This window comes from Neofelis nebulosa, chromosome 13, assembly GCF_028018385.1.
Source record: "Neofelis nebulosa isolate mNeoNeb1 chromosome 13, mNeoNeb1.pri, whole genome shotgun sequence".
Lineage (NCBI taxonomy): Eukaryota > Metazoa > Chordata > Mammalia > Carnivora > Felidae > Neofelis > Neofelis nebulosa.
The window spans coordinates 45,915,905-45,928,004 of NC_080794.1; the positions used below are offsets into that span (position 1 = coordinate 45,915,905).

Here is a 12,100-nt window from a genome sequence, read left to right on the forward strand (position 1 = left end):
GAGACAACAGAAGATGAGGACAAAAAACTTTATATTGCGAAAGAGGAATGTCTATGTCCTCTGACAAATTAATCGGTACAACAAAGAGAAAATAATTCAATAGCAACAATAATGATACAAGCCAGTGGAGTGGAAAGAGACTGGCTCAGGCAAGTTAAATGACATTGTCAGGGTCTCACTGTAAGTTCATGGCAAAGCAAGTCCTCTGTGCATTGTGTCTTCACCACATTACATAACTTGTGAATTCCACCTCAGGTGCTCAGAGGTAATGCTCATCAAAGTGACAGTGACAGACTTTTAAAGGTTTCACATCTCTCTTGATGCATCCTGGGCTTGGAGTACTGCAGTTACCTTGGGAGACATGCAAAGCAGATATTGATTGCCCAATTGAGAGACAAGGAAGTAGCGACTTGGCGAGGTAAAGTGACCTGCCTGATGTTACACACTCAATGAGACAGTGGGGTGGAATACTGTATTCTGCCTTCTAAGGATTTTTTTCTTGTGAACATTTTGGGTTTTTTTTTAAATTTTTTTAAGTTTATTTGTTGATTTTGAGAGAGAGAGCATGTGGAGGAGGGGAGAGAGAGGGAGAGAAAGAGAGAATCCCAAGCAGGCTCCACACTGTCAGCAGAGAGCCTGACCCCAGCCTCGAACTCATGAGCCGTGAGATCATAACCTGAGCTGAAATCAGGAGTCAGATGCTTAGCCAACTGAGCCACCCAGGTGCCCCTCTTAGGAATATTTTGACTATAAAAATTGTCATTAATTATGTGAGCTTAGGAATTTGTCGATTTAGCAGTCAATCTGGTCTGTTTTATATTGAGATCAGTACCTTGTTTATCTTTTGAAGAATAAATTGAAATGTTTTCTCCTATGACATCTAACATGTAATTAATTTTCATGGACATTTCATTTCCAGAATTCAAATCAGAATGTTCTTCTTACCATTATTATTATTCTTTTTACATCTAAGATATAGCTAAATCCTCCTTATTTCTCTTTCTTTTTTTTTAATGTTTATTTTATTTTTGAGACAGAGAGAGACAGAGCATGAGTGGGGGAGGGGCAGAGAGAGAGAGAGACAGAATCAGAAGCAGGCTCCAGGCTCTGAGCTGTCAGCACAGAGCCCAACGCGGGTCTCAAACTCATCAGCCGTGAGATCATGACCTGAGTGAAATTGGATGCTCAACCAGCTAACTGCCCACTCAGGCGCCCCTCAGTCTCTTTTTCTTTTGACTGTACGTCAATTTTAGAGGATCATTACAAGGAATAGCTCTGAGAAAGCACCTTAGATAGTGGTTGACGGAAACATGCAAGGATGATAGAAGTGAACAATTAAAATTGGAACCTCACAGATGTGAACTACACTTTTCAAAGGCTTATTAGCCTTTCCATCTCTAAGTGTCTTGAACAAGAGTTCTCTTCTTGAAGTATGTGCATCATGGGTAGGATGCAGAAGTAATTTACCCTACTAGAAGGGCATAGTGGTGATGAAATATGTTTTTCTAGTAGATGACCTTGAGTCTAAGTCCTGAGTCTGTCACTTACAAACTAGTGAGTGATTGGGTGAAAGTTAAATGTCATCTGTATGGCAGTTAACTCATCTTTAAAATGGGAACAATGATTATAGAGCTCCATGATTGACTTCTGTCAACACTAGATACTTACAATTATGATCCTGTATTTATAACTGTTAGATGCTGAGTGCTTACCTTCTGCGAGGCAATCTGAATGGAGCTGGGATTCAATGGGGAATAAGAAATAAGGTCCCTCTCCTCATGAATCTTATACAGTAGTAGGGTACACAAGTTAAATTTTTATAAAAGCAAAATAATAGTGAATTTTGCATTGTTCTGGGAAGGAAACTATCAGGTACTATTATAGAGAACAGAAAGCACAGGTAGTTAGAGAGAGTGTGCTCAGGGAAAGCTAATTGAGAGGATATTCGAGACCAACCCCTAAAAGAGGACATGCCAGGGGATCAAACATCGTGGGCAAGGCTGTTCCAGCTTAGGGCATAGCCTATGCAAGGGCTTGAGATATGATTAGAAGTTTATTCTCCCTCGGTCTCTATCTACACTGTGTAATGTGTGTGCTGTGTCTGGGCACAGATTCTATATTTGTGGACATATGAAGCATGGGGTCATTCCCATGATCATCAGTCTCTCCATCCACAGAAAAGTGTCTGTCATGTATTATAGCAACACTTTACTCCTAACATTAGAGAAGATTTATTAAAAATAACTTTATTGGGGCACCTGGGGGGCTCAGTTGTTTAAGCATCGGAGTTCGACTCGGGTCATGGTCTCACAGCTCGTGAGTTTGAGCCCCGTGTGGGGCCCTGTGCTGACAGCTCAGAGCCTGGAGCCTGCTTTGGATTCTGCCTCCCTCTCTGCCCCTACCTCCCCCTCGAAAATAAATAAATGTTAAAAAATAATTTTATGGAGGTATGATTGATATATAAGAACTACACATATTTAATTTACAATTTGATGAGTTTGGTAGAGAGGATTTAAGCCTGTAAACTCCGAAAGAATGAATAAAGTAATGGAAAGTTTTAAAAATCTTAACTACCCTTCTCAGAAAGCTTTTTCCACTGGTGGAAGGACCTTCAGTTTTTGGTCTGATAATTGATGAAAAATAATATAAAGATGAAAAAGAACCATTGCTCTGGGACAAGATGGTCTTTTTCTGAAAGCCTAATATTGAAGGCTATATAAGTATTATCTTTGTGTTCTAAAATTCAGATGGGTTTGCTTAAGACTGACATTTTCTTAAGGAGTTCATGGTTATAATTCAGCCCTCTTCAAGTGAATAATGGATGTGCCCTTGGCAGACAAGATCAACTAGTTCGTGAAATGGATCAATTTAGCACTAGAGGTTATCTTTTTACACAATGACAGGTAGTTAAATTTACAAAATTGTTACTATTACAAAGTTATAATTCATTTCTTGATGAAAATTTCAGGAATATGTTGGCTGCTCTTAAAGAAGGAGATAAGACAAAATGAAATCCAACATTTTATTGATTTATACTTTGATTCATTCATTTATTCTTTTGTGATTTTATTCAGTGGCATTTGCTAAGCATCTGTTCCAGGAAAGCTTTTCAGACACACGTTTAGGTAAGATACGATGATAGTAACAACACAAGAGAGAAAAAGTTATGTACGTTCAGAGTGGTACTGTATTTCAAGGAGGGAAATGTTATTTATTGCTAAGAGTTTATAGAAAATTTTAGAAAATCTGGGAGCTGATAAAGGTCATGTCATACAGATAAGCTGAAGATACTTTTTTGCACACATGGAACTTCAAAGTTGGAAATGGGAAGGAATAAGTGACTATGTCTGATCTGAAAAGGCCACATTTTTACTTAGAGTGGTATATGGTGTATCTGGAGGGAAATAATAGGAGATGGGAAAACAAAGGTATAATCGTATTAGGGATGGTCCCTATAATAGGGATCCTTGTCTTAGAGGACAAGTTCAGGCAGTTTTTAGAATTCAGTCTAACAACGATGGAAGGTTTATTGTAAGAAAGAAAATTTTCAGAGTAATAAGACTGTCTACCAATTACTGCAGTAATAAGGTCCAAAGGAAAGCCTTTCCAAGTTAGATATGTCCTTTTCATTTGCATTGAACCACACTTCATCACCTATATATCAAACAAGTGGCAGGTTTACAATTTATTTAATAGTGGCATGTAAGCATACAGCAGTTGAAAGAAACCAACCGTGGTTTAGAAAATGCTTTGCTTTTTATTTATGTTTTCAGACATATTTATAAATAATAAATTAGCACTCCATTAAGAATATGGTAGATCACGCTTTGATGGGGAGGGTAAAGGGAAGGAGCTGGACCTCAATAAACAAAGGACTGAGCTGGGTAGAGAAAAAAACAGTCTTCGTCAATTAGAATAGAGTCGTCGATATTCTTTGGTGGACAATGTGTAATAAAAAAATGTGTCTTCAGTTTGTGCTAGCTGCTGAGTTGTCTGGATGGGTCACAGCAAAGGAAATATGACCTTCTTCACTGTGTCCCCGTTTTAGTTACTACGGCGACATAACAAATTGCTCCAAAACTGAGTGTGTGAAACAGCAACTTTTACTTTGTTCGCGCTTTTGCGAATTATGAACTCAGGAGGGGCCTGAGTGGGCGGTTCTCTCCTGGGATTCCTTGTGTAGTTGCAGGCAGATATGGTCTGGCCTGCTGTTACCTGAAGGTGTGATTGGATTGGAAATCTAAGGTGGCTGGCTCAGGTGGCTGGCAGGTGATGCCAGCCATCAGCTGGGAGCTCAGCTCGTGCTGTCAACCAAAACACCTCCATGTGGCTGCCTCAGTTTGGTAGTCTTAAAGTAATCAGACTTCTTATATGGAGATTGGCTTCCCCTGAGCAAGCATCCCAAGAGAACCAGGGGAAGGGAATGGCCCTGTCACACCAGGCCTGGGAATCCACCCAGTATCAAGCCTTCCTACTCTGTTGTTAAGCGAAGTCACAGCCCACTCAAAGGGAGAGGGAAAATAAATCCCAGTTCCTAACGAGAACAGTATTGAAGAATTTGTGGCCATTAAAAAATCTGCGACAGTCCTCATCTTTACCACACAAAAACTGATCATTTGCTGAGTAGATTTGGTTTAAATATTTAAAGTGAAAAGCCAACTAATTTATTCCAGTACAAGTTCTTTGAAATACAGATTTTCAATAGTTGCTTTGTATCTACACCGATGACTAAAATTAGAAATAGACCACAGTTCATTAACTCAAAGATACAATCAATTTTATGGCACAGTATTGTTTTATTTACCACTAAGAGAGAAACAGTCCCGCTCACCTGTTATGAAACTAACTCCAATGTGCTGATACATGCAAAAATACTACTTTACAGTGGGTGAAACCATATTCTAAGTTTCAGAAATAGATCCATGAACTCTTTTTCTTTTTCTTAAGATATAATTCACTTACCACAAAGTTGACCCTTTGGAAGTATACAAAGTATCAGTGCTTTTAGTATGTTCATAAAATGATACAATCATCAAAACTACCTAATTCCAAAACACTTCTTGTCACCCTCACCCAAAAAACCCCATACCCATTAGCAGTCACTTTCAATTCCCCTCTCCTTATAGCCTCTAACAACCAGGAATCTATTTTCTGCTTGTGCCTTTGCCTTTCCTGAACATTACACATATATTGACTCATATAATGTAGTCTTTCCTGTCTGGCTTCTTTTACTTACCATAATGTTTCAAGACTCACTCTGTTGTAGCATGTACTTTATACTCTTGTCTTTGTTATCAATGTTTCCATTAAGAAATGGTCCTCAGTGAATACATTTAGAATGCAATAATGAATAAGGGGATTGCACACGTCCACACTGAGTAATTGCTCATAAAACTTTATCTAGGTGGAAAGACAAGAAGGAAATAACCTTTATAACCTGATTAGGCAACAGAAAGCTGACATTGTGAGGGCTTTGAAAGTTTGATTTACAAGGCTGTGGTGTGCTTCAGAAACATGATTGGAAAGGCTGCATGTCTGCAGCCCTGGGTGAGTCAGCTGAGCTGAGCACTGAGGAAAGAGATGAGCTCCCCCTTGCACACAGGAGGAGACTGAGATTAGAAAGATTTGAGAGTAGATCCTGCTTAATCTCTGAAGACCAGTGATCAGATCAGTGTCTGGGATCCAATATTTACAAGGGCACAGAAGGGTAGAGGTGGGAGAGATGGAACGAAAGGAGGTAGAAGGAAGAAACGGGGATGGAGGAAGAAATGATTTTATCAAATGACATCTGTTTGATTCTGCTACCTTATTTCAAAAGAAGCTTAACTTGGGAGGAAAGGAGGCTGAGAAAGCTATGATAAAAAATGCACTTAATACAACTGGAATGAGCAGGACTCAAGCTGAACGTGTATGTCTCTGGACCTGTTGTCGTCAGACATCAAATAAGGGGATCAACAACCAGAAAGGTCCAGACCAACTGATATTTACTTGCTCCACTTACTGATTGTCATTCCCCTAGAAAAGTCCTCCCTAGTCTTTAGACTCTGAGCATCCCTTATCAGGAAACTCTGGCATCTCTCTAAGTTCTCAGCCACCAAGCATTTCCTCTGTGAATAACTTTTTGGGAATGAATCCTTTACCAAATTGTAAGATGTTCCAGGGCAAGGAAAAGGCTATTTCTCTTTGCATCTTTGGGTTCTGATCATTGTTTGGCTAGGTAGATATTTGGGTGGTATGAATACAGAGAATTAAAGGTAGGTCCTTGGCCCACCAGAAATTCCATACACCTACAGGTTTTATGGAATAAAGCCTTAAATTCTGTTGTGACAGTAAATAAAAAGGAAATTAAATATGTGTCAAGAAGAAATAAACAGAGAAGAAAGGTAGAGTACATAGTTCAATTCCACATAATAGGAGGAAAAGTATTCTATTAATCAAAATGAAATCATGAAGAGAAATGAGTCCAGGGTAATGCTCCCCTAGAGTGGTACAGAAATTACCAGTGTGATTTTAGGGTTCATGTGAATAACCTTTTTTTTTTTGAAGTATAGTTGACATACAACATCATATTCATTTCAAGTGTACAACATAGTGATTCAACAGCTCTATATGCTATGTTACGGCCATTTTTTACATGTTAACAGTTGTGTATTAATGTGTTATGGGAAAAAACAACATCTCAAATTTGTGATGCTATAATATAATACAAAATAATATAATATCTTATATATTTTATTTCTTATGTTTCTTAGGAGTAGGCAAATAAAAACAGGGAGTTACTTTCAATTCAATTTAAGGAAAGATACTATGTTAATAATGAATAGATATGGCTAAAATCATAAAGAGAAGAAGGCATAAAGTGTGGACATAAAAGTAAAGATTCTCCAGAGGAACAGAACCAAAAGGGTGTGTGTGTGTGTGTGTGTGTGTGTGTGTGTGTGTGTGTGTGTCTGTGTGCGCGCGTGTGTAGAGGTTTGTTTTATGGAATTAGTTCATGTGATTGTGGGGGCTGACAATTCCAGAATATATGGCAATCCAGTAGGTTGGAAACTCAGGCAGGATTTCTGTATTATAGACTTGAGGCAGAATTCCTTCTTTTGGGAAACTTCAGTTTTTACTTTTAAGGCCTTCAACTGATTGGATTGAGCCTCACCCCCCATGATCAAGGATAATCCCCTTTATTTAAGTCAACTGTTGGTGAATATTAATCACATCTACAAAAACAGCAACATCCAAACTAGTGTTTGACCAGACGACTGGGCACCATAGCCTTGCCAACGTGACAAAAAAAATAACCATCACTGTGGGAAACATTCACAGTGAATTTGGATTTACAAATGTTGATTTACATGTAATGGTGGATCATAAGGTGGGAAATGTTCAACAGAGTTTTAGAAATGAAAGTGATTCATGAGCAATCAATTTCCCTTCATATATTCACCCATTTTTATTCAGAAAACCACTTAGTCTGGAAATTTTCCTTCATACAGTTGCATGTGCTATTGTTAACGGAAGAAGTATTTCAAGGGCTTTCCTGTTAGGCTCATTTTATAGAGCTCTGTTGCAGCATTACATGGTAAATGTCTACCATAAAGGTTTGCTAGTGATTACTCTTAATTTGTATTCAGATGAAAGCAAAGAGAAGGAAAAATACACAAGCAGGAGTCTTGTAATTATGCTACATAAAATTATTAGGCAATTTAGAAAATTGTTAGTGGGAAACTGCCCATCATGCATAAAAATAATTTTGATTTTGATGCACAACATTTAATGTAAGAATGATTGTGTGGAAACCACACTATTATTTTTTCCCGTAATTATTCAAGCACATTTGAATTTGCTTTAAAGAAAGTGATATCTTTCTAAAGTTGAGCCTTTCCTGTCGAGAGAATACTTGTTTTGGCTCTATGATGAAGTCCATTTTGCAAGGCTTGCTGTGAACTGTAAAATTGTTAGAACAAGAAAGAACAATTAATTTCTGTCCTTTTTTCTCCCTAGATCATAACTAAAAAAAAAAAAACAAAAACAAAAACAAAAACCAAAACCAAAACAAACAACAACAACAACAAAAAAAAACACCAAAACAAAAAGAAAAAGAAAACAAAAAACAAAAGTGAGATTTTTCTTGCAAACTGAAGTATATGTGTTGTAGGCACATTCAGGTAATTTGAGGGTTTATCTATTTTCTTCAATATAGAAGTACTCTTAGCTAGTATTTTTGGTATACGGTTGTTTATATAGATAATTGTCAATATGCTGACAAATGTGTTCTATTAAAAGATCATGAATATGTTGCCTCTCAGTTTCTGTATTAGATGGTTTCTTGCAAATTTTTTAGCTAGAGACAGTCAATATTTAATCAGAGAGCATCTTTCAAGGGTTCAAAGTGTACTACATTGGCTGTTGAATGTGGTTAATATGCATAAATCTATTACAAATCGATGTTCAGTAGTATTTTAAGAACTATTAAACATAGCTTTCAGGATAAAGTTCAAGCTCTTTAGTATGGCGCATCAAGTTGACCTATTTTGGAATGCTTGTCCTAAATTGGAGCTTCCTCATGGGGAAATTAGCTTTGCCCTTTAACTCCTATCTACACCATATAATTCTCTACCTTGTAGCATAACAAAGAGGAGCAAAGAAGGATAGTACCACTGTGACAGATTCCCTCTCACAATAGTTTGAACTGTGAGACCAAGAAATTGTAGTCAATATGTGTAGGATGCCACCTGTAAGGGTTGGTAGACATGTCAGTTCACGTGTAAGTATTAAAAGGTTGTCCTTTCAAAAGAGAGTGGAGAGAGAAGAAAGAGATAAGGGCCATCTAAGTCGGTTTCTTTGGGGCCCAAATGGTAAGACACCTCCCATTTGTTTGACTTGGCAAGGTGAAATTCTTTGATTTCAATGGGAAACATGTAAAGCTCTTTATGTTTTAATCTTGATTTGTCTTCTCAGCTTAATTTATCAGTATCCTTTATGGACTGCCTCCAGCACACCCTGACCTTCTCAGGGGTCCCTGAATGAATCTATTTCTTTCACCTCTACGTGGCATTGCATAGGGAAGGATGTCTTGAGTGCAATGGGTGTTATAGGAGAGTCAGATCTAAATTCACCCCTAAACCCAGTGATTGGTAGGCTGTATGATTGTATGCACATTACTTTAATCCTCAGATTTCTCATGTCTAAACTTGAGAAAATAACACTTAACTTGGAGAGTTTCCAGGATAATTAAATGAGATATTATCTTCATAGTCCCCATAGTGGTGCCCAACACTCTAAAAATCAGTGGCTTCTAGTCCCATTTTTGCCTCTTTGAGACAGATTTCAGTTCATCTTTAAAGATCAATTCAATCCTTCCCTGATGCAGTCTCCAGAGTCCTTCATTCTTTCCCCTCAGCTCTCAAAAAATCCAATTATAAATATTTATATGTTTAGTTGCATCATAGTTATCTGTTTACAGATTTCTCCAGAATTAAAATAGCAAATTTTCCTGGTTCTCGCCAAATATAGGTAAAGGAGGCTTACAAAACTGTAGTGCCCAGAAGCAGACCTGTTTCAATCAGAGATGGCCTAAGAAAGTGATGCTTGAGTTGGGAGCCAAGGATTACATAGTGACAAGGAAGAAGAGAACAATATTCTAAGAAAAATACATGGAAATGCATTTCAGGGAAAACATGTACAAAGAAAGAACATAGTGAAAATAAGTCTCTGAAAGGAAGGTCACAGCAGCTAAGAACAGGTTGTTGACCTAGGTAGTGGCAGGACCTTGTGAGGCAGGTTGAACAGTGTTTGTTTCACTCTAAAAATAAGGGTAATTGTACTGCTTACTGAGTACATCATAGATGCCAGAATATCTTTGAAGCCTTCAAATATATTAGCTTATGCAATTATCAACAGCCCTCTAAGGTGGATGCTACTATCATCTGGGTTTTACCCAAGGGGAACCTGAGGCACAGGCATGTAAAGTAACTCCCATGGTATTTACAGGGAATTGTGGAAACGATGCAGACTCACACAGTCAGGCTCCAGTCTGGCTGCCCAGTAGAGAACTGCTTGCAAGGGGGCCAGAGGGAACACTGGTGGACAAGCTGGTCCGATAACTGTAGAAGTCTGAATGATCAGTGCTGGTAGTTTAGACTGGAAGTCTTAGCACTACTTTGTGAAAGACCATTTCAATTCAACCAGAACACCTTGAAGTGAAGGCTTTGAATTGTAAAGAAGGTTGTAAATTGCTATCAGGATTAGTCATTTTAGTGATTGAAACATTTCAGGGCCAATATGCCATGCCATACCTCTACAGAAGGAACTATTTGAGAGAAATGACCGCCAATTTCTACAGCATATGGGTCTAAAATATGGATTTAAAAGAAAAGGCAATCCACCCTATCCCAAGTGGGGCCTAATAGAGTTTATGAACAGCCACATTTGGGGAGGATCTTTTAAACTTAATTAGCTCTTGCATGTGAACTAGCAAGAGTAAATCAATCTCAGGTTAGATATTTGAGAAGCTTTGTATTAATATGGAAAATTTGACTCTATATTCCAGAGATATAGTGGACACCATAACTGAAAGGCATCAATGTATGCAAGTCAGAAGACAGTGTAGGAATGTTATGTTTGTATTATTCATTGGGAGCACTTGTGTTTTGCAGATTAATGTTGTTGGTGGAAAAAGTTATAATGTTGACAGTATGCCTAATGCTTTTATTCCTATCTTTAATTTATGAAAAAAACTCAACTTTAAAGACTTTAAAATGCAGTCAGATGTTTAAGCTTAATGAACTCTCCCCAGAGATTTACTGAACTTCTTCTTTAGATGAAAAATAATTTCTGTAATCAGTGGTCTCTGAAAAACCAAACCAATTAATTTGTGCATTTTTATGGATATAATTAGGCAGCCGAATACACTGAACTTGATACTTTAGAGGTAAGCTAAGAGCATCACTGATGTTTACAAGGAAGTACAAGTATTATGTCTTAAACTATCTATATTCCATTGTTGGACTACCCTGACTTTAATGAAATAATCTACTTTGAAAAAATGGAAACCCACTGATTTCCCATCATTATTTCAGAAAAGATCCATAGATGGTGATAATTTTTTTTTCTAGTTTTAAGGTAAACTGGGATACCAAGAAGTCACAGTGTCTGTGTATAATTAAAGTTGTATGTAAACATTTCACAAACACCTAACTGCATTTCCAAATTTAGAGCCTGGTTGGGTTTGGAATAATGCCTCTTCTTTGATCACATGCCTAAATCAGGAAGTAGGAGCAACAAAGTCACTCCTACTTTTTAGATATTGATATGGAGGCTCAGAAAAACTAAATAATTTACTGTATTCATACTGGTTACTAAAGTTAACATTATTTTAATTAGATAACTTGTAACTTAATAAAACTTATTAAAAATATTTTGATTTTTTTCTTCTGTATAGAAAGTCATCAGCATTCAGTAATTTAAATTGAGTATTTCTTTATTGTGGACTTAATATGGTTTTTTTAAATGTTTATTTATTGTTGAGAGAGAGAGAGCACAAACAGGGAAGGAGCAGAGAGAGAGAGTCACAGAATCCAAAGCAGGCTTCAGGCTCTGAGGTGTCAGCACAGAGCCTGATGCGGGGCTTGGACCTGTGAACCATGAGATCATGATCTGAGCCGAATTCAGACACTTAGCTAACTGAGCCACCCAGGTGCCCCACTATGTTCTTAAAGAAATATAATCCTTTTATGGAAACAGATACATTTTGAAATCATGTATTTTTATTTACATGTTGCTTCTATGAAAGAAATACATGCTCATCAAATAAAAGGTACAAATAGAGATTTAAAAACAAAAACAGAAACAAAAACAAAATGGCTGTATAGTTCTATCATCCAAACAGTAATAGTGTCTTACTTAATTTCCAACCTTGAACATGTTTGCCCTCAATTTTTGACTATATTTTGTCTTATTTTGGGTTTCCTTAGAGAGTTATAATATACCATCTATATGAGGATAATTTGTATGGCAAGTGACAGAAATTCAGCGCAAACTAATGAACTGATAGGAACTATTGGAGTATGTTGTTCTGTCAAGGTTCGATTCAGCAACTCGAAGT

The 12,100-nt window shown here is 37.3% G+C and overlaps 1 protein-coding gene across 10 annotated transcripts in view; it reads left to right on the top strand.

The window, feature by feature from the left end:
* The window catches only part of NRG3 (neuregulin 3), a 1,063,627-nt gene that overhangs the window by 518,550 nt on the left and 532,977 nt on the right, over positions 1-12,100 (top strand). The window lies entirely within an intron of this gene.